The following is a 22680-nucleotide window of genomic DNA, read 5'->3' on the forward strand; positions in this document are numbered from 1 at the left end:
GGAGCACCGCTGGAGCTCCTCAGCTGGTAGTGTGGGGCCTCTGGAGCTGACCCACCTGGTACCACCCCAGGGGTCCCACTGACAGGCCTTGTGACTTCTCTCCCGTGCCTCAGTTTCTTTACCTGGAAAATGAGATCATCGCATCCCATACCTCCTGGGGTTGGTACAGAGTCAGGGCTTAGACTGTGCCTCACACGTAGCAGGTGCTCAGAGAGCCTCGGCATTATCCTTGCTCCCCCCTTCCGTCCAGGCTCACCCCTAACATGTACCCTATGCCTCAGCCTCACCTCTGACCATTTCTAAACCACACCTGGCTCCATCCCACCTCCACATGTTTGTTCATGCCCTGCTGTCTGCCTACAGAGCCCATCTTTGTCTGGAAAAATCCCACTTCTACATCTAGGCCCAGATCAGATGACACCTCCTGCAGGAAGCCTTCCTTGATTTCTCTCAGTGTGGTCTCTCTTGTGCTGCTGGTACCTTTGTGCTGCCTCTATTTACCCACCCTGTCCTTAACTTTGATGGCTTGTCAGTGGCTCTCCTTGCCCTTGTGGGCTGGGGCTCCTTGAGAAAAGAGCACCTGCTCTGAGTGACAACATCCAGCAGAAGGCGAGGGCCAGGAGAGTCCCATTGACTTCCCGGGAGGCGGAGCCAGGCCTCCTACTGGAGCCATGCCCTTCACAGGGCGGCTCTCAGCTTGTTGTCCCTCCTTGAGCCCTCCCTTCACAGGCCTCCTGCTGTGCAGCACAAAGCCGCCCTGGTCCTGGGCACATCCTCAGTGCCCTGGTGGCATCTGCCCTTTGACAGCCTCTGGGTGTTTGCCTGTGCTCTTCCCTCTGCCTGGAATACACCCCCCCTCGGCCCAGCGGCTCCTCTAGATGCTTCACCGCTGGCTTAGCCATCACCTCCTCCATGAAGCCCCCACATCTAGTCCCATTCTTCTGTCGAGGCTCCGACCAGGACGCCTGCCTTGTCCAGCTGAACCGCTGTGGCTGGGCTGGGCCTCGTCCGTCCCTCCTGCCCCAGGACCCTGCAGCTGCAGCGTGCTCAAGGGAGGGAGGGCCCACGTTGGACCAAGAGAGGACTGAGTCCTAATCCTGCGGCCACTCACTCGGCTGCCTGCCCTGGGCTCCCGCTCCGTTCCCCGGCTACGGGGCTATGGGTGGGGGCTTACTGCCTCCTCTGGGGTGGGGGTCAGCAGTCAGGCAGACCCTGGACACCAGCTCGGTGTTCCAGGTGCCCTGCAGCTGTGAGCGCAAACAAAAGGGCCGTCCTCTGAACCTGCCTCCATGTGCCGGCGCTCATCAGGGATGCAGGACGCCCCGTCTCCCTGGCACCCACCCAAGCGCGGGACTTCCTGCCTGAGGTCCTCGGTGCCTGCCCCCTTTAGAAAAAGCCCCTAGAAGAGAAGAGAAAGGCTCCCACACTTTTCCAGATCTACTCAAATGCTAATTGCTGTAGACCTCACAGAGTGAGGCACCAGGAAAAACCAGCTCCGCTCCCTCCTCCAAGGCCTTCTATCACACGCCCTTGAGGGTCCCATCCTGATGTGTATATGGGCCAGGGTATGCCCCGGAGAGAACTCACGTGTGGAAGATGCTGTCGGGCTTCTTACATTAGGGGGGGAGGTATCTGGGCCCACATCATTTCAGGGAGCTGTCCCCAAGTGGTACCACCCACCATCAGGCCCATATCCCTAAAGGTGGGACATGGACACAGAGAGAGAGGTGACGTGTCCCACGTCACGCAGAGAGAAGGGACTGGATCTCTGGTCTCCTGGCCTTCAGACCAGGGGTTTCCCTGTTTTGCCTCCCCAAATAAGTCTCCAATCCCTGCTTGGGGTGCAGTCAAACCCGTGAGTCGCAGGAGCTGCCCATGAAGTCAGGGGGAGTATCTCTATAGTGGTGGGGCCTGGCCAGGGACCCCTGGACCCACAGGGCTGCCCTCCAGCGGGGGTCAGACCTACTCACAGCAAATCTGCTCCAGGGCTGACCTGAGCAGCAAGGGACAGCGAAGCTCAGCCCCTGGCCACAGAGCACTCGGAGTGACCACTTCTCTGCCCGGGGGTGCTGGGGAGGCTACACTGAAGCAGAGTGGCCAAGTGACCTGCGGCAAGTGCTGCCACTGTTGCTGGCCAGCTGCAGGGACCCCAGGCCTCGCAAGGCCCGGCTAAACCCTGCTGTGCAGGCGGGGGCCCCCAGGGGCTCGACGTACCTTTTGTAGGGTCCGTGCAGAGGCTGCAGGCACAGAAACTGCCAGTAATCCAGGCAGAAGGCCTTGAACTTGAGCATGGTCACGTTTCTGCCTCCAGCCTCCGGCCAGCGTGGTGCCCCCACAGAGGCAGAGGGGCCGGTGGGCGTGGGGCACTGGCCACTCCGTCTGCCCCGTGCCCGCCAGGGAGCCGCACTCGAATGTCCCAGCCCGGCGCTGTGGGCTCCAGCGACACAGCCTCCGCGGATACAAAGAGCAGCGCGCACAAAAGCCCGGCAACTCCTTCACGCGGCCGCCCGGGCGGACTCGGATAGCTGCTGCCTCCAGAGGCTGCCGCTGCCTGGGGCTCCCCCGGGGGTGTCCGGGGCGCTCCGAAGCCGCCCGGGCTGGGCCAAGCGGGGAGGCCCCCAGCCCGTCATCCTGGGGGGGTTGGGGGGCTGGGGCTCCCGGCAACAGCTCCCCAAGCCCCTTCCTCCAGCCAGGCCCTGGGGCTCCCGCTGGCCACAGCAGCACCTGGCCGAGCAGCCGTCCACCTGGGGCCCGGCCTGGAGTGGCCGAGGCCAGGAAGAGCCGGGGTGGGGGGCGCCCGCAGGGGGGGCGGGACGGCAGGCACGCGCAGCCCGGTCTGCTGATTACGTTTGGTGGAATCCCGGCTGGGCCTGCACGAGAGGAAACTCAGCGCAGCCACATGGCTGGGTGGGCGCAGCTAAGCTCAGAAAGGCAGAGAGGCTGACAGGCTGCCCTGCACGGTTGCCTGGGTGACGACAGGCACACATTGATAAAATCTAAAATGGAACCTCGATGACAGCTGCTCATTGGCTGTTGGGAGGCGACTCCGAGGCTCACAGGGAGGGGGGAGGGAGGAGGACTGCCAGGCTGAGGCCCGGACAGCCAGGGGCATTGTCGGGCAGGGACAGAGGGGCCACAGGGGCCACGGGCATTGTCGGGCAGGGACAGAGGGGCCACGGGCATTGTCGGGCAGGGACAGAGGGGCCGGGGGCATTGTCGGGCAGGGACAGAGGGGCCACGGGCATTGTCGGGCAGGGACAGAGGGGCCACAGGGGCCACGGGCATTGTCGGGCAGGGACAGAGGGGCCACGGGCATTGTCGGGCAGGGACAGAGGGGCCGGGGGCATTGTCGGGCAGGGACAGAGGGGCCACAGGGGCCACGGGCATTGTCGGGCAGGGACAGAGGGGCCACGGGCATTGTCGGGCAGGGACAGAGGGGCCACAGGGGCCACGGGCATTGTCGGGCACGGACAGAGGGGCCACAGGGGCCAGGGGCATTGTCGGGCAGGGACAGAGGGGCCGGGGGCATTGTCGGGCAGGGACAGAGGGGCCGGGGGCATTGTCGGGCAGGGACAGAGGGGCCGGGGGCATTGTCGGGCAGGGACAGAGGGGCCGGGGGCATTGTCGGGCAGGGACAGAGGGGCCGGGGGCATTGTCGGGCAGGGACAGAGGGGCCACGGGCATTGTCGGGCAGGGACAGAGGGGCCACGGGCGTTGTCGGGCAGGGACAGAGTGGCCAGGGGCGTTGTCGGGCAGGGACAGAGGGGCCACGGGCATTGTCGGGCAGGGACAGAGGGGCCACGGGCGTTGTCGGGCAGGGACAGAGGGGCCAGGGGCATTGTCGGGCAGGGACAGAGGGGCCGGGGGCATTGTCGGGCAGGGACAGAGGGGCCACAGGCAGACGGGGGCCCCGTGGATCAGGTCCTGGCAGACACTGAGGACGGAGCAGAGCCATGGGGCCCCGCGCATCTCCCCAATCATCCCTGCAGGTGCCCGGCTTCACCTCTGGTGGCTCCCGGTCACCCGCACACTTTAGCTGTAGGGACCTTGAAACATCACTGTGACGCTCACACCCCCATGTGGCCCTCTGCCGCTCTCAGCATAAAAAGCAAACTCCCAACTGATCAACGGGCCCTCCCTGACCTGGCTCCAGCTGACCACCTGACCTCTCTGAGGCCTGTTCATGTCCCATCATCCACCATACTCTCTGGTCATTCACCAGTCCCCCGGCCAGCGCCCCACCCCCCACCAGGAGCTCACAAGCACCCAGAAGATGGCCCCTCCGCCCCCTACGAGCCTCCCACCCGTCTGATCCTCCCCACGGGACACGCCCTCCTCTGAAACAACCCTGTTCACTGACTTGTTCGCCGTCCCCTCCCCCGTGCAAACGCAGCACACACGCCTCCGGGACACAGCCCTGCACCCCCCCACCCACCCTGGGCTCCACACAGGGTGCCCCCCACCATGTGCTGAAGGAACGAGGGCTGTGGAAGGAGACAAACTCAGTGCACTCCCAGGTCCCCGATCCGCTCACCCCCCCAGCAACACTGCGGCCCCACCGCGCTCGCGAGAGGCCTCGCCAGCACGCCCCGACCACAGAGGAGGAAGCAGTGGCTCAGATGAGCCCACGTCCCCGTGTGGAGTGATGCCTGGGAGACCCGGGCCTCCGCAGGGAGCTGCTGTGAGCACAGCTGCTGGGCTCCCAGGGGCAGGTGAGGAACCAGGGCCCAAGCCCGGTCCCGCGCTCCGGCAGAGCCAGAGAAGAGTGTTTCGGCCTCAGGACGGGGCTCCACCTGCCACAGGCATCGGGCCTTGGGCTGCTTCCAGACAGTGGCCAGGCCAGCACGGCCCCCCCACCCCCATGGGGACATCCAGATGTGGGTCGTCACATCTGGGGAAGCGACTGCCTCTGGCCTCTGGCGGCATGTAGATGCTGCTAAACGTCCTACAGTGCACAGGACGGCCCCATCTCAGAGTGCTCCAGCGAGGAAGCCCGCTCCACGGAGCAACGTTCCCTTGGAAAGGCTCTCCGTGGACGGTGACAGCCGGAAAGGCTTTCAAAACGGCTCACACGACAGGGAGCAGGAAGCCGGAGAGAGAAAGGGACGGCCCAGCGTCGCTGGGATGGGCCCCAGCTGGAGGCGGGCTGCTGCGCTCTGGGGTGGGGGGAGCCCCCTGGCACCTGGGCTGGGAACCAGGGGCGGGTGGGGAGGTGGGCCGCAGCGTCGCTGGGATGGGCCCCAGCTGGAGGCGGGCTGCTGCGCTCTGGGGTGGGGGGAGCCCCCTGGCACCTGGGCTGGGAACCAGGGGCGGGTGGGGAGGTGGGCTGCAGCAGCCACCTGCCAGGGGTGATGAGTCTCTCTGAGTGGCAGCAGGGACGAGGCCAGCCGCCCTGAAGCATTTGCCCTCCTCTCTCCCCAGACGAGGGCATTAGCTTCCCTCTCACGCCCGCAGCACAGGAAGCTGGCTGTGTCTCTGAAAGGAGGCCTCCCTGCCTGGCACTGTTGTTTCTGAATCCTGAACTGTGAATAGGGCCCCAGGACCTCCAAGGCATGGCCGGCCGCATGGCCCACTGTCAGCAGAGATCGAGGGCTGGGTTTCTCAGAGGCCCCCACACAGCAGAGCCAGTGCACAGAGACCCAGGAGGGGCCCTGGGCCCTAGTCCCAGGTCTGACACCAGTACTCTTCTGATCCCTGGACCTTAGTTTTTCTCCTCTGTGGAATGGGAACAGGAAGGCGCCCAGCTCTGCCTGTGTCCCAAGGCTGCACAAGGGTCAGAAGTCAGGACATGTGATGGCGAGATTGTGAAGATGAGATCTCGTTCGGCACCTGCCTCCCTGCTGCTCCTTGAGCAGGCAAGCATGCTCCACCCCAGGACCTTTGCACTGGCCACGCCAGCACGGGGAGCTCTTCTTCCGGGGAGTCACATGGCTCATCCCCCTCTCCTTCAGCTGTCCTGTTGGACGGCGCCCACCACTTGATGAGAGGCTTTCCCATCAGTCTAACCTCTGACTGACTTCTCTTCACAGCACTTAACCCTGGGACACATGACACTCAAGAGCGGTTCCCTTGCCTGACACAGTTGCCCACAAGGACAGCAGGGCCGTCCACGGTGTGTCCCGAGGGACCTCGCCCACAGTGCTCAGGAAGCCGCAGCCGCGCAGAGGAGGGACAAGCACCGCCCGGGGCCTCGCCGTCCGTGCTCTGACCACAGCTCTGTCCTCCAGGGCTCGGAAGGAACTCAGTCAGCAGCTGCCAGACAGGTGTGTGCAGCCTCCGGGTGGTGACTGCGGCCACTCCCTGACCGCAAGCCAGGTGTGTGCAGCCTCCGGGTGGTGACTGCGGCCACTCCCTGACCGCAAGCCAGGTGTGTACAGCCTCCGGGTGGTGACTGCGGCCACTCCCTGACCACGACTGCCCGCCCTGTCTGGTGAGAGCTGGACCTTTGATGATGAGCGCAGTGGTCAAACCCGAGGAAGCAGGGGGCTCGTGACAGCCCCACCCAGCCCCCGATGCCCCGGGACAGGAGACCTCCCCAGCCGGCCCCAGCCCGGCCCCAGCCCGGCCCCAGCCCGGCCCCCACTGCCCGGCCCCCACTGCCCGGCGGGCGGGGGGGATGGCTGTCTGCAGCTCAGCGACTCCTGGGACTTCCTGACCCTCTCGCCCTGGGCCCAGCCCGTCCTGGCGTGCACCCCTGCACCCCTGACGGGCACCCCGGGCGTGAGCTGCGGGCGTGAGCCTGCGCGTGGGGAGTGATGGCACGAGGCGGGGCCGCGTGAGGACGCGTGTGCACGTCCCGAGTCCGTGCGTGCGTAGTTGTGCGAGGACCTCGCGAGGAGCCGGGCTGTGAGGGGGCACACGTGGATGAGCAGCGTTCACGCCAGGATCTGCACTCGAGCCCCAGGTCTGCTGACCGGTGAGGACCCGGAACCAGGGACTCCGTGGAACGGGCCGCGAGTGGCTCTGTCCCCTGTGTAACTGGGGAAGGGCAGCCCCCAGCCGACCTCCGTCTCACACACACACGGCGACTGGTCCCTGGGCGGGACAGGTCCAAACACAGGCTTACACGAGAGCGTGAGCAGGCGTGTGCGAGCGCAGGCGTGTGCGGCCCGGCTCTCCGCCCTGCGGCCTCGAGCTGGCTGGGGAGGCAGTGCCCAGACAAGCAAGTCAGTCTCCAATCCCTGCCTGGGGTACAGTCAAACCCGTGAGTCACAGGAGCTGCCCATGAAGTCAGTACCTCTGTAGTGGTGGGGCCTGGCCAGGGACCCCTGGACCCACAGGGCTGCCCTCCAGGGGGGGTCAGACCTACTCACAGCAACTCTGCTCCAGGGCTGACCTGAGCAGCAAGGGACTCAGCACCCTCCTCACAGCCTCACGCAGCCTCAGGGCTCAGAGCTGGTGTCCGTGAGCCCGTGTAGTGTCCACTGCACCTCTGCCTTGCCTGATGTCCCTACAGCCTGCACACCTTCTCGGGCCTGGTCAGAAGGCCCCACACAGAGGCCACACTGCTCGGTGGGACGAGCTCTGCCTGACACTCACCGTCCTGACTACCTGCTTCCCATGTGCTGGTCACTCCTCTCAGGTCCTCACAGTGTGTGCCCCCCACCCGGGAGGCTCCACGCCCACTCATCCAGATTCTGGTCACCTCGGCAACGCCACAGGGACAGTCCTCCTCCCAGGTCCCACGGCCGGGCCCCGGCAGCCGCCTGGTCCCTCACTCTCCCGCCCAGACACGGTGAGCGGGGGGCCTGGGGCCGCCATGGGCCTCCCTCCACGCTGCGCTCCTCTGAAGACGTCCTGTGGTCACACCAGATAAAAGACACGTGAGGCCAGAGACCATTAGACACCCACGTCCACCACGTGCAGTGAGAAAGCCAGCAGAGCTGAGGCCTCCCCTCCCACGGCCCTCCACCAGGGACCCAGGGAGCTGTCCGCTGAGCCTGGTCCTGGGGCCTCTGAGAGGACTTGTTCCGGAAGGAGGCGTAAGTAATACTCTCGTCCCCGGGGGAATTTAGGACCGAAAGGTGGAGGACTGTCCTAGGTCCAGATGGGCAGGTGGTCCCTGGGTGGGCCCGGGGGACGGAGGGACAGCTCTACCTGCAGCGGTCAGCGGTCAGTGGAGAGGGAGCTCCAGTCCCCAGGCAGCTCCCGAGGTGGGAAAAGTGAGACCGAGCCCCCGTAGCTGGGCAGCCTGGGGGCGTCTGGCCCCCACAGGCGAGAAACCGTGTGCTTCCTTCTCCTCTGATGGAGCTCAGGGGCCCAGTCACAGGGGCTCTTGGTGACAAGTCCAACCGCTCTCTTTCCAGCGAGGTGGCTGAGGCCCAGGGTCCCAGAGGGACCTTCACAGCCGAAATCTCTGCAGTTTGAGCTGATGGACCCACTCTGGGGTACGCCTGGATCCAGCTGCGGCCCAGCGTACCCCAGAGTGGGCTGCCCACTCACAGCTCCGCCTGCGGGCCCCCCTGCCCGCGTATGACCTGTCCTCTGACCCCTTGCTGTCCTCTCGTGCCCTCCCATCCACTGTCTCACTGTTCCTGCAACACGCCAACCTCACTCTCACCCCAGGGCCTTTGCACTGGCTGCCCCTCTGCATGAATGTCACGCTCCCATCAGCACATCAGACAGTCCCGTTCCAACTCATGAGGCATGGGATGTGCCGCCTGCTCCCGCCTCTCACCCTTTACAGATGCCGGCAGTGTGGTGCTCAGGGGTGCTGCACCTGGAACACCATTGCTTCCTGCCTGTTTACCCTGCCGCAGACAGGGTCCCCTACGCGCCCTGATCTAAGCCCAACCCCTCTGTGCAGCCGTCCCTTCTCCCTCCCTCCTCCTCCTTCCCCCCTTTTCTCCCCCACATCCCTAACAACAGTGAGCATTTCTGAGCACTTCTTGTGTATTAGGCATTGGTGCTAACGCTTAGTGTTCCCTGCAGTCCCTGACAGAGGTCCGGCCACACGCTGCCTCAGTGACGCCTGGGCTCACGGTATGGAGAGCAGTGTTTCCCGTCGGTGGTACTGTCACCGAAGCGCACATGTGCAGATGGGGGCAGGGCACGCATCCCGGCCTTTGCACAGCCTCACGCACAGCCTGGAGGGGCCCTGACCCTGATGTGGTCCCTCCCTGAGCCCCATGCCTGGGCCTCCACTCCTCCCCACCCACGTCCCTGCCCACCACTGGGACCCCTTGGTGGCCTCAACCCCTCAGCAGACCCCTCTTGGTGACTGACTCTCTGAGAGCCCAACTAGGACTGGTTCTGCCTGAAGATCCCGCCCCCCGCCCCGTGCGGGTCCATCAGCCTTGTCAGCACAGAGTGAGGCTCTGTGTCCCCACCAGCTGCGTCCTGTGACCCGATGGCCCATTGGGACGGTCGGAGAAGCCACCTGGCCAGGTGTGCCTGACCTCGGAACCCGCCACCAGGGCGGGTCTCTTTTTTTAATTTTTTTTGTATTTTTCTGAAGCTGGAAACGGGGAGGTGGAGACAGACTCCCGCATGCGCCCGACCGGGATCCACCCGGCATGCCCACCAGGGGGCGATGCTCTGCCCATCTTGGGGCGTTGCTCTGCTGTAATCAGAGCCATTCTAGCGCCTGAGGCAGAGGCCACAGAGCCATCCTCAGCGCCCAGGGCCAACTTTGCTCCAATGGAGCCTTGGCTGTGGGAGGGGAAGAGAGAGACAGAGAGGAAGGAGAGGGGGAGGGGTGGAGAAGCAGATGGGCGCTTCTCCTGTGTGCCCTGGCTGGGAATCGAACCCGGGACTCCTGCACGCCAGGCCGACGCTCTACCACTGAGCCAACCGGCCAGGGACAAGGGCGGGTTTCAACCCCAGTTTCCAACGACGACGTGACAGAGCCTCCCTAAGCCTCAGTCTCCTGCAGTCAGCGTGGGGTGACAAGGACAGCGTCTCCTCACACGGACGCTGTGGAGAAAGACAGGATGCTGCCCACAAAGGAAGCCGTGTCTGCACCAGAAAGCGCCGGTGCAGGCAGAGCCGTGGTGCTCACACTGCTGGCACGGTGACAGCACTGTGTCCACCGAGACGTGAGAGCCGAGAGCCAGGAGGCCCCTCGACCCCCCAGGCCCCCCCCGCTAGGCTCCTGGGAGGCACTCCCTTCTCCCAGCTCGGCTGCACGCGAGCTGCACGGCCCTGGGCAGGCGGAGAGAACTCGGCCTCGTCTGCCGTGGTTACGGAAGAGGCGCGGTCACATCCCACACACGCCAGCTCGAGTGACACAGAGCTCAGGAGACCAGGGCCTCACTCAGCGCAGCCTGTACCACGTAGCCTAGACCAGTGGTCCCCAACCCCCGGGTCACATCCCACACACGCCAGCTCGAGTGACACAGAGCTCAGGAGACCAGGGCCTCACTCAGTGCGGCCTGGACCACGTAGCCTAGACCAGTGGTCCCCAACCCCTGGGTCGCGGACCAGCACCAGTCCGTGGGCCGTTCGGTACCGGTCCGCAGAGAAAGAATAAATAACTTACATTATTTCCATTTTATTTATCTTTAAGTCTGAACGATGTTTTATTTTTTAAAAATGACCAGATTCCCTCTGTTACATCCGTCTAAGACTCACTCTCAACACTTGTCTCGGTCACGTGATACGTTTATCTGTCCCACCCTAAAGGCCGGTCCGTGAAAATATTTTCTGACATTAAACTGGTCCGTGGCCCAAAAAAGGTTGGGGACCACTGGCCTAGACGAGACAGGTCCCATCAACACACGACAGCAGCCGCATACAAGCGAAGTGTTAACGTGTTCCATCGACACGTCACTTCTATAGTAACAGACCCTTGCTCTCATTCACGCACCTAGAATCCTCACTGCGTATCTGGGGCTCTGAGAGGTGACGTCCTCAGTGCCTCTCGACTGTCCTGTGAAGTCCGGCCTCCTCCCTCGGTCCCCCTCACTGTGGCTGTGTCCCCTCTCCCCGGGGGCCTCAGGAGCTCTGAGGGTTCTCGCCCAGGCTCGCGGGCCAAGCAGGCGGGGCGCTGGGCCCCCTCCACCTTCAGCTCCAGCTCAGGGGACAAGCAGCCCATCGGGCGCCTGGACAAGGGCTTTCCCTGCGTGCCCGCTCAGGCCCCTCGACCCCCCAGGTCCCCGTCTGCTAGGCGCCTGGACAAGGGCTTTCCCTGCGTGCTCGCTCAGGCCCCTCAACCCCCCAGGTCCCCGTCTGCTAGGCGCCTGGACAAGGGCTTTCCCTGTGTGCCCGCTCAGGCCCCTCGACCCCCCAGGTCCCCCCTGCTAGGCGCCTGGGAGGCATTCCCTTCTCCCTCAGGGTGAGCTGGCCGCTCCGGTCCTACCCCCTGCACAGCTTCTAACCAGCACCCGACCGGGTGGACGACACGCAGACAGAACTCCGCGGTTCATCCAAGTCGTCGTGCGCGTGGCTAGCTCCTTCGTTTCCAGGGCTACAGGGTACTCCGCGGCGGAGGGACCCGCCCGTGTGCCCACGCTCCCGCTGGGGGCCGCCTGGACCAGGCAGCGGCGGGCAGGAACACAACTGCCATCGCACCCGCGTTCAGGGGTCTGTGTGAGCACAGGCCTTCCTTTCTCTGGAGCAGACACTGGCCAGCGCCCGGGCTGTGTTGTAGGAAGCCGACCTTTTACCTGGACAGGAAACCGCCGAGGTGGCTGCACCCTCACGAGTCCCTGCCGGCCAGCGGTTCGCGGGGGCGTTGTTTTCACTGAGCCGTCCTGAACGAGGTGCAGCGGTCTGTCCCTGTGGTTTCGGTCCGCATTTCATGGGGAGTTCATGAGGATGGTGTCCGTGTGTCTATCTGCCATCTGCAGATCTTCTACAGGGACACCTCTGCTCATTTCAAAGCTCCCATGGGGGTCCAGCAGGGAGACCGCTAATCCCTGCAGGCCCTCGAAGCTCAGAGACTTCTGTCCCCTTTACAAAGATCACATTCGCCTCTGGAAGAATTCTGGACACCCTCTGCTTTCTGGAAGGGATTCCTGGCGGGCCCGACGGTGGGGACGGGCTGCCACAGCCGTCCTGGGCCAGAGGGTGGCCTGTTTATTCCTGACAAGGAATGGGGAGAAAGTAGAGAGACAGCAGGGACAGAACAGGGGAAGGGAGGCCGTGTGGTCCATGAGGGGACCCCTCCTGAGGTCCCTGGCCCACAGAGGCAGCTCACAGACCACAGGAGCATCTCTGAGGGGCCCTGTTTATAGAAACCAGGGGGGCGGCTCAAGACTGTGCCTGGGGCGAGGACAGGACTGGGAGGGGCTTGAGGCAAGGTGGCTGCAGACTGTCGCAGGCCCCACGTGGAGTCACCCGTGGCCGCCTTACTTTCCAAAGGGCAGGACGGCGGCACCTTCCCGCTCCTCCGCCCCGCCCCCTCTCACTGGGTAAGTGACGCGCAGTCACCGTGCTACCCGCAGAGAACAGCTGCAGCCACAAGGAGAATAAAGCTGCCGCACCCCAGCTCCCTCGGGCTCAGCAGCCTCCGTGGGCCTTTCCCTAGATGTCTGCCTGGGGCCAGGTGAGAGTGAGTGTGCTCTGTGGTTGTAAAAAACACGCTCTGCTCTGAAAGTACGCACCCCGCCCACCTGACGCTTCGCCGCAGCGTCTGCCGGGGTCTCCACACATTCCTTCCCATCGCCTCACGCCTGTAAGAGTGCCGGACCCGGATGGGTGTGGGGCTGGGCCTCGTGGCCCATCTCCCTGGTAAACAGGCCGTGGGAGGGCCCCTCAATGCAGCCCTGTGTCAAGCCGCCGACATTCCTTCAGGCCCATTCCTGGAATTTCTGGGTCGCAGGGAGGGACTGTTTTTACAGCTCTGGGTACACACGGTGCTGACCCACGAGGCTGGACCGTGACGGCGGGCGTCTGGACATTCTAGGGCTCCAGAAGTTTCCCTGTTTGGGCAAAGTCGAGTCCCACACACACGGGCAGGCGTGGCGCCAGCGGCAGCACATGGGATCTGTTCTCCTGACCGCTGGGCCAGGCTGCCGGACGGAGCACCCGCAGCCAGGACCTGGCCTGGGGTGAGCCTTCCTCTCTGGGCTCTGGGGCGTGGGGATGCAGAGAAGGCTGCCCTGTGACCTTGTCCCAGCGTCACACAGCAGGGTCCCACAGACCCGCGAGGGTTACCTCCGCTTAGTCATCTGGGAAACAGGCTGATCTTCCTGCCTCAGAGGCTGCACGAGGCCCTGGGTGCTGAGGGGCTGGAGGTGCCCCACAAACCAGACAGACGTGTGGTGCTGCTGCCCGTCACACCTGGGCGGCCTGCCCAGGCCTCCACCCTCCACCTTCCTGTCCCAACCCGGGGCCCCAAGCAGCCCTACCCACTGGCCCAGGGACCCCACTGCCCAACACAGAGAGGCCATTGTCGAGGACTGGCTCTGTGCCCCTCCACCCTGCCAGGCTGCCCCGCCTAGGAGCTCAGCCACGTCTGGAAGCTCCCTGCTTCGTGGGGGGCATGTCTGCACAAGCCCACCCCTGGGCAGAGGTGTGGAGAGAGCCCAGGGCAGCAGGCAAGGCCCTGGGGTGAGACCCAGGGAATGTTCCTCTCCGGGACTCATTTCCCCATCTGCACACTGAGGAGGTTTGTCTAGACAAGTGGTTTGCGACTTTGGGGGTGGGGGTGTCTCGGCGACTTTGGAACAATGGTCATTCATCCCCCCTGCTGACCATGCAGCCCCCGCCTGGTGCCAGGCTAAGAGCTCAGGTCACACTCACCACCACCCTTCCGACCCCCGGCACACGGAGGGGGAGACTGAGGCTCCCAGATGGGTCAGAGGCACCACTCAGAGCTCAGGGCGACGCAGGAGTGACCATGACGGACACGCTGCTGCCCACGTGGAGGGAGGCGGCAGAGGAGGGACACAGGGGAGCCCGCAGCCTGGTCAGGGGCTGGAACAGGTGGGAGGCTGGGGCAGAGGCGGGGGGCAGGCTGCCTTCAGACGCGGCCAAGAGCAGCCCTCGGGGAGAGAGGGCCTCTGAGCAGAGGTCCAAGCGACAAGCAGAGACTCAGCAAGCGCCAGGGCGGAGCTGGGAGCGGGCGAGCACACGCTACGTGAGGGCCCAGCCATGGTGCCTGGCGGGGCGCGGGGGCACGGGGGCGCCTGGCGGGGGTGCGGGGGCACGGGGGCGCCTGGCGGGGGGTGCGGGGGCGCCTGGCGGGGTGCGGGGGCGCGGGGGGGCGCCTGGCGGGGGTGCGGGGTCGCCTGGCGGGGCGCGGGGGCGCGGGGGGCGCCTGGCGGGGGCGCGGGGGCACGGGGGCGCCTGGCGGGGGCACGGGGGCGCCTGGCGGGGGCGCGGGGGCGCCTGGCGGGGGGTGCGGGGGGCCAGGCCCGGCACCTGCTGTGTGAACAGAGGCCGGTGTGGAGAGAGGCCCGAGGGAGCCCCAGCAGCACAGCCCTCCTCACCTCCGAGGCTGCCACCGCTCTCCTCTGGCAGAGCCTGGCTGAGTGTCCAGAGCCAGGACGGCTGGCCAGGGCAGCGCACCTCTCCGGCCACGTCCTGTCATTTCTAGGCCCAACTCGCCGACTGGCAGAGAGCAGACACGGACCTTAGCCCACCCGGGCTGGGGAGCGGGGGTGTTGAGTCCCTCCCAAACCCCGACTCCTGTCCCGCCAGAACCCTCGGGCACCACCCATGACCAGGGCAGATGCAGCTCCCAGCAAACCAGCGAGAGTCCAGCCGGCCTCTCGGGGGCATAAGGGGTGTCATTCCTGGGTTTTCAGCCTCACCAGCCTCACCCCACCGGGAGTCTGACGCTGTAGATGCCGACACCATCTCATTTAACCCTCAAGCTGCCCTGGGGGGCGGGCGGGGGGGGATAGGTTTTCCTACCCCCGTTTCACAGATGAGACACCTGAGGTCCAGAGGGGCTGAGACAGGTCTGAGGCCTCTTGGCGGGTAAGCAGCCCCGCCTGATGCTGACCGGCCAGCAGGGCTCTGGACCCGCCCTCTGCTCCCAAGCCCACCCACAGTCTCCCAGGCAGAGGACCTCCAGCCGGAGCTTTCTGACCACCCCCCAGACTGGGGGTGGAGGTCCCCCCAATGATGTCCCCCCACTGGGGGGCGGGGCGGGGGTCCCTGTGGATAGTCAGGAAATGACTAAATTTACAACCACTTCACATTGAAGACATTTAAGTTTTAAATAGGTAACGCATTCTCGTGTTTCAGAAGCAGATTGAAAAATAGAAGATACTGAATGAAAATATCCCCCCCAACTGCCCCCCCACCAAGGAGCCCCGCCCCAGAGCCCTGTCATTGGTGTCTCAGGCATCCAACACAGTTTATTCACACAAATGGAAGCAGAAATGTACATGCACAGAAGCACTGAGTTTACACCCATGGCCTGGTTCTCCTGGGGGGGGGGGAGAGGGAAGGAGAGAAAGGGAGAGGGAGAGAGAGAGACAGAGAGAGGGAGAGAGACAGAGAGAGAGAGGTAGAGACAGGGAGAGAGAGGGAGAGAGAGAGACAGAGAGAGGGAGAGAGAGGGGGGGAGAGAGGTAGAGAGACAGAGAGAGAGGGAGAGAGAGACAGAGAGAGAGGGAGAGAGAGACAGAGAGAGAGGGAGAGAGAGACAGAGAGAGGGAGAGAGAGAGAGAGAGAGGGAGAGAGAGAGAGGGAGAGAGAGAGAGAGAGAGGGAGAGAGAGAGAGGGAGAGAGAGAGAGAGGGAGAGAGAGAGAGAGAGAGAGAGAGGGAGACCGATCTGTTTTTCTACTTATTTATGCCGTTGCTGGTTAATTCCTGGATGTACCTTGCCGGGGGACTGAACCCACAACCTTGGCATATTGGGATGATGGTCTGAACACCCCGGGCAGGGCCACTTCCTTACACGTTTTTGACATGAACCCCTCGTCTGACGTATCACTGGCAGGTCTCTTTCCCACTCAGTGGGATGTATTTTTCTGTTGATGGTTTCTTCCCTGTGCAAAGCTCTCTAGTTTGGTGAAGTGCCATTGGTTTATATTTTCTTCCGTTTCCCTCACCTGAGGAGACATACCCCCCACCCCCCAAAAGTATATTGCTAAGCGTGATGTTAAAGAGTCTTCTGCCTTTGTTTTCTTCCAGGAGTTTTAGGGTGTTAGGTCTTCCGTTTTAATATGTAATTCACTTTGAGTTTATTTTTATATAGGGTGTAAGAAAGTAGTTTAGTTTCATTCTTTTGCGTGTATCTGTTCAGTTTTGCCAACAACATTTATCGAAGAGACTGTCTTTACTCCACTGTATGTTCTTGCCTCCTTTGTCGTAGATTATTTGAGCATGAAGACGTGGGCTTATTTCTGGGCTCTCTATTCTGTCCCACTGTCTGTGTGTCTGTTTCCACGCCAGGACCATGCTGTTTGATGACTAGAGCCTTGTAGTTTATTTTGCTATCAGGTAGCATCATACCTCCAACTTTGTTCTTCTTTCTCAAGATTGCTGTGGCTATTGGGGTCTTCTGTGGTCCCATATAGGATTATTTGTTCTAATTCTGAAAAGAATGCCACTCATATTTTGACAGGGATTGCACTGAATCCGTAGAGTGCTTTGGGTCGTCTGGACATTTTAATGAGATGAATTCCTTCTATCCATGAACATGGTATGTACTTACTTGTGTCTTCTTCAATTTCTTTCCCCAATGTCTTATAGTTTTCCAAGTACAGGTTTTTTACCTCACTGTTTAAATAAATTTGGGTTATTTTATTATTTTTGCTGCATTTACTAATGGGATTTCTTTCTTAACTTCCCTTCCTGATAGCTTGGTGTATAAAAATACAACTGGCTCTGACTATTCACTCTATATCCTGGTACTTTACTGAGTTCACTTGTTAGTTCTAATAGTTTTCGGTAGAATCTGTAGGGTTCTCTGAGTACAGTATCATGTTCTCTGCAAAAAACAACAGTTTTACTTCTTCCTTTCTGATTCAAATACCATTTATGTCTTTATCTTGTCTGATTGCTGTGGCCAGGACTTCCGATGCCGTGTTGAATAAAAGTGGTGAGTGTGACATCCTGGTCTTGCTCTCGATTTTAAAGAAAAAGCCTTCAGCTATTACCACTGAGTATATTAGCTATCAGTCGTCATACACAGCTTTTATTGTGTTGACGTATCTTCCCCCATCTCCACTTTGCTGAGAGGTTGTCGTTTTGTTTGTTTTTTTAATCATAAGTGGATGTTTAATTTTGTCAAGTGCTTGTCTGCATCTGTGGGTATGGTCAAATGATTTCTATCCTTCATTTTCCTTATGTGATGTATCAAGTCAATATGTGGATACTGAACCAAACTTGCAACCCAGGAATAAATCTCACTTGATCATGATGTATGACCTTTTAATGTATTGCTGAATTTGGTTTCCTAATATTTTGTTGAGGATTTCTGCATCTATATTCATCAGGAATATTGGCCTGTAATTGTTTTGTTTTTTTTGTTTTGTTTTTTCTGAAGCTGGAAACGGGGAGAGACAGACAGACTCCCGCATGCGCCCGACCGGGATCCACCCGGCACGCCCACCAGGGGCGATGCTCTGCCCACCAGGGGGCGATGCTCTGCCCCTCCGGGGCGTCGCTCTGCCGCGAACAGAGCCACTCCAGCGCCTGGGGCAGAGGCCAAGGGGCCATCCCCAGCGCCCGATCCATCTTTGCTCCAATGGAGCCTTGGCTGTGGGAGGGGGAGAGAGAGACAGAGAGGAAGGAGGGGGGGGGGGTGGAGAAGCAAATGGGTGCTTCTCCTATGTGCCCTGGCCGGGAATCGAACCCGGGTCCCCCGCACGCCAGGCCGACGCTCTACCGCTGAGCCAACCGGCCAGGGCCTGTAATTGTTTTTTAAATACACTTTATTTACTTATTTGTAATATTTTATTACATTTCTAAATTATCATTATTTTTTAGAGAGACAGGAAGAGAGAGGGAGGGTGAGAAGCAGTGGTCCCCAACCTTTTTTGGGCCACGGACCGGTTTAATGTCAGAAAATATTTTCACTGACCGGCCTTTAGTGTGGGACAGATAAATGTATCACGTGACTGAGACAAGCATCAAGAGTGAGTCTTAGACAGATGTAACAGAAGGAATCTGGTCATTTTAAAAAAATAAAACATTGTTCAGACTTAAGTATAAATAAAACGGAAATAATGTAAGTTATTTATTCTTTCTCTGCAGACCGGTACCAAATGGCCCACAGACTGGTACCAGTCCGCGGCCCGGGGGTTGGTGACCACTGGTGAGAAGCACAAACTCATAGTGGCTTTCACTTTAGTTGTGCCTTGACCAGGGCAGAGCCAGTGTCCCCTTGCTCAAGCCAGTGAGTCTGGGCTAGTCATGCCAGCTACCTTTGGGCTCAAACTGGTGAGCTTTGGTGTTATGTGGGTGATCCTTGGCTCAAGCCAGCGACCCTCGGGCTTTGAAACAGCAATCTCAGCATTCCAGGCTGACATTGTATCCATTGTGCCGCTACTGGTCAGAATATTTTTTTCTTTCTTTTCTTTTCTTTTCTTTTCTTTTCTTTTCTTTCTTTCTTTCTTTCTTTCTTTCTTTCTTTCTTTCTTTCTTTCTTTCTTTCTTTCTCTTTCTTTCTTTCTTTCTTTCTTTCTTTCTCTCTCTCTCTCTCTCTCTCTCTCTCTCTCTTTCTTTTCTTTCTTTCTTTCTTTCTTTCTTTCTTTCTTTCTTTTCTTTTCTTTTCTTTCTTTCTTTCTTTCTTTCTTTCTTTCTTTTCTTTCTTTCTTTCTTTCTTTCTTTCTTTCTTTCTCTTTCTTTCTTTCTTTCTTTCTTTCTTTCTTTCTTTCTTTCTTTCCTTTCTTTCTTTCTTTCTTTCTTTCTTTCCTTTCTTTCCTTTCTTTCTTTCTTTCTTTCTTTCTTTCTTTCTTTCTTTCTTTCTTTCTTTCCTTTCTTTCTTTCCTTTCTTTCTTCCTTCTTTCCTTCCTTCCTTCCTTCCTTCCTTCCTTCCTTCCTTCCTTCCTTCCTTCCTTCCTTTCCTTCCTTCCTTCCTTTCTTTCTTTCTTTCTTTCTTCTTTCTTTCTTTCTTTCTTTCTTTCTTCTTTCTTTCTTTCTTTCTTTCTTTCTTTCTTTTTCTTTCTTTTTCTTTCTTTCTCTCTCTCTCTCTCTCTCTCTTTCTTTCTTTCTTTCTTTCTTTCTTTCTCTTTCTTGATTGGAGCACTTAGTCCATTTACATTTAAAGTGATTATTGGTAGGTAGTAGTTATTTCCATCTTATTGTTTTGTGATTATATAAATAGTTCTTCTTTGTTCCTTTTCTTTTCGTCTCTTCTCTTGCATGTTGATGACTTTCTGTCGTGTGATGCTTGGATTTCTCTCTCTTCCTTTCTCATAGATCTGGTTTCAGATTCGAGGTTTGTAAACACCACGGACTTCAGATATGCCAGGCTATGTTCAGAGCAGTCTACGTTGACGGTTGACTTTTTTGGGCCACGGACCGGTTTAATGTCAGAACACATTCTAAATTTGAACACATTCTAAAATCACAATTTTTACTCACCCCCACAACATTTATGTTTTTGGCAATCCTTTAAAATTCTTTTGTGTATGTGTATCTCTTAATTTATGGTTATTACACATGCTCTTCATACCTTTGTCTTTTTTTTTTTTTTAAGTGAGAGGAAAGGAGATAGCAAGATAGACTCCAGCACAAGCCCCCATCAGGATCCCCCTGACAACCCCTATCTGGGGCCGATGTTCGAATGAACCGAGCTATCTTCAGTGCCTGAGGCTGACGCTCAGATCATATCCCTTGACCCAAGGGCTAGGAGTCCCCCAGAGCTCTGCCTTCCCTGCTGAGGATTGAGACCCTGCTGCAGCCCTCAAGAAAGTGTCCCTGGCTCCCAGCTGGGGTCTGCCTCCTATCGCTGCAGGCTGGGGTCCCCCCATCCGCTATGAACCCCAACTCCTCTTCCTTTCCCTCTTGCCCCACCCACTCCCCACTCCAGTCTGGCCTGCAGCCGAGGACAGCACCCAGGGGCCCTCAGCTGCTATGTGACCGGACACAAGCCCCTTCCCCTCTCTGTGCCCAGCTCTCTCGTCAGCAGCCCCTGACTCAGTGCGATCGGAAGGACAGAGCCACACGCCCAGCACCCACACGCAGTGTTTTTAATGTTGATGTAACTGAAGTAAATCAGCACCGCCAGGTTGAAGGAAGAGGTGGCAAATCTCAGTTAAAGAACTTGCTGGTTCGACCTGAGCCGTTCCACAGAGTCCCAAACGAGATGAAACCAGGGAGGCAACACTGAGACACATCATATGAAAACGGCAAAGGTTAAAGGCAAAGAATCATCAAAGCAGCTGAGAGGAGCACTGAGTCACCTACAAGGGAGCTCCCATAAGACCGTCAGCTGATTGCTCAACAGAAACCTTGCAGTCCACAAAACATGTGAAGTGAGGACAGGCAAAAGCTGCCGCCAGACTCCTCTCCCCAGCAAGCCCTCATTTAGAATCACAGGACAAAGAGCTTCCAGACAAGGAGAAGCAAAAGCGGTTCATCACCACTCCAGTGTCACCGACATGGTAACGGGTCTTCTTTAAGCAGAAAAGAAAAGATAAAAAAAAAAATGGATAAGAAGACACAGGAAAGAAAACAAATGTCACTGACAAAGGCAAGCGGTGACAGCAGCAGGTCAAGGCCACGGTGGGGTGGCTCGGTCCAGGCGCACGGAGGTCATGGGTTCTGCCCCTGGTCAGGGCACACACAAGAGATCGATGAGTGCACAACGAAACGGAACTACGTGAACAACGGGTTGATTCTCGCTCTCTCAGTCTCCCTCCCCACCTCTCTCCCTCCCTTTCTCTCTCTCTCAACACCCACACCCCCAGGCCGGAGGCCTCAGTGCTTCGATGCTCTCCTCTCCCCCATCAGCCCCAGCCCCCTGTGCGTACCCCGGCTCATTCTGCTCCATCAGCTTCTATGGCCCCCCATCAGACTAACTCTGTCTTTTTCCATCACACTCTCCACCCAGACCCAGGCCTGACTCCTACTCCATCTAGCCCAGGGGGTCCTTGAGCTGAGCCACACCTCCCAGAGTCAGTCTGTCTTTAGGGATGGACGGGCCCCTGAACCCCGCTCTGCCTCCAGGGCGCTCCATAAACTGGGAGGCTGTGGGTTACAAACGTGAGGGTGCGTTCAGAGAATCCCAGGCTCTCAGTGGCCCCACCCTGGCTGGGTGCCCTGGCGCTATCTGTGGTCATCTCTGCGTCCTCACCCTGGCCTCGGGCCACTTCCTCTTCTGCCTCTCCCTGCATGCCCCCCCCCTCCCCGAGGCTCAGCACAGCGAGGGAAGGAGAGCCCCTCCCCGAAGGGCTGGTAGAAGGATGTGAGGTTGACCCAAAATAGACGATGGACTTCCCGGGTTAGACACATCGCTCCGGGCGCTGTATTTTTATACACTTACTACTGAGACAAGAGAAGGGTTCTTGTTCACCGGTCCCGAGTGGCAGAGAGGGAAATGGGGCAGCCTCCATGGGGAGGCATCCTCCGTGGGGAGGCAGCCAGGTGCCGAGCACCCGGGGCCCCTGGACGAGCGCACAGACGCCCCGTTGCAAGTCCTCTCCTCTCACCACGGAGAAAGCCCCCACATCAGGGTCAGTGCCTCATGCTCTGCGCTGGGCCCGGGGCTCTCCTCCCCGGTGTCTAGCTGTGGCTGCAGCAGCCACAGGCATCTGCTGACCACTGAGTCGAGGCTGCCGGCTCAGCCTCGCTGCCCTCTAACCCCAAGCAATGGACTGTCTCCGGCTTGGTTCCCTGTTTGCTGTCCAACAAACACTGGCGTCTGAAGCCCCTCCGACCTTCCCAGGACAGCGGTTCAGGTGGGAGACACACCATCTGCCCAGCTCCAGGGGTGGCCAAGGGACAGGGGTGGCCACTGGCACAGACTCCTCCAGGCCATGGAGGTGGTTTTGGGACCGGCTATGGCCCCAGGGCTGACCACAGAATGAGAGGGCTCTAAGGAAGCCAGGACACCCACTGGGAACTGCCCTCGGGTGGGGGTGGGATCAAACAGGAGACAATGACAACGGTGCTGGAGTCCCTGACCCGGCGGAGCAGAAGCCCGACCCCTGGCTGCTCCCTGACATACGGCTCCCCCCCTTTCCCAGGGGATCCTGTTGCGGGGGCCCTGCTCCCCCCCGCATCCCTGGCCGTGGGAATATCTACAGGTTCCAGCGCCACCATGTGCTTCCGTACCTGAGGAGTTAAAATCACTGGCCCCATTTTACAGAAATGCAAACTGAGGGTAAGTCGTCGGCCTCAAGCCACACAGCTGCCGGGTGGCAGAGGGTTCCCTCAGAGCAGCAGGGGTGGGGCTGGAAAAGACCCCGAGTACCCCAATCCCTGGGCCCCCACCTCTGCTGGGCCCACCTGGCCTCAGGCCGCTCCTCCAAGGTGCCCTGGTCACTCACTCAGCAGCCCTTGAGATGGTCAGGAACGGAGGAGGAGGGATGCAAGAGACTCAGGAGTGCGTGCAGCCTGCCCACAGGACCGAGTGGGGCCAGCTCTCTCTCATCTGACCACAAGGAGCAGATGTGGGGCAGGGACTCCGGTATCTCGGGGCTGCTGAGTGCTGTGGGGCGAGGACTCCGGTATCTCGGGGCTGCCGAGTGCTGTGGGGCAGGGACTCCGGTATCTCGGGGCTGCCGAGTGCTGTGGGGCAGGGACTCCGGTATCTCGGGGCTGCTGAGTGCTGTGAGGCAGGGACTCCGGTATCTCGGGGCTGCCGAGTGCTGTGAGGCAGGGACTCT

The 22680-nt window shown here is 59.8% G+C and overlaps 1 protein-coding gene across 6 annotated transcripts in view; it reads right to left on the reverse strand.

Moving 5' to 3' along the window:
- IQSEC1 (IQ motif and Sec7 domain ArfGEF 1) overlaps window positions 1-22680 on the reverse strand; it is a 274380-nt gene that overhangs the window by 131087 nt on the left and 120613 nt on the right. The window contains exon 1 of one of the 6 annotated variants that reach the window (XM_066347175.1): window positions 2215-2236. The exons of the other annotated variants lie outside the window; for them this stretch is intronic. The gene's annotated coding sequence lies outside the window, so the exon portion shown is untranslated. Of the gene's footprint in view, window positions 1-2214; window positions 2237-22680 lie in introns of those variants that run through there. 6 annotated transcript variants of the gene reach the window in all.

This window comes from Saccopteryx leptura, chromosome 8 (assembly GCF_036850995.1).
Source record: "Saccopteryx leptura isolate mSacLep1 chromosome 8, mSacLep1_pri_phased_curated, whole genome shotgun sequence".
Lineage (NCBI taxonomy): Eukaryota > Metazoa > Chordata > Mammalia > Chiroptera > Emballonuridae > Saccopteryx > Saccopteryx leptura.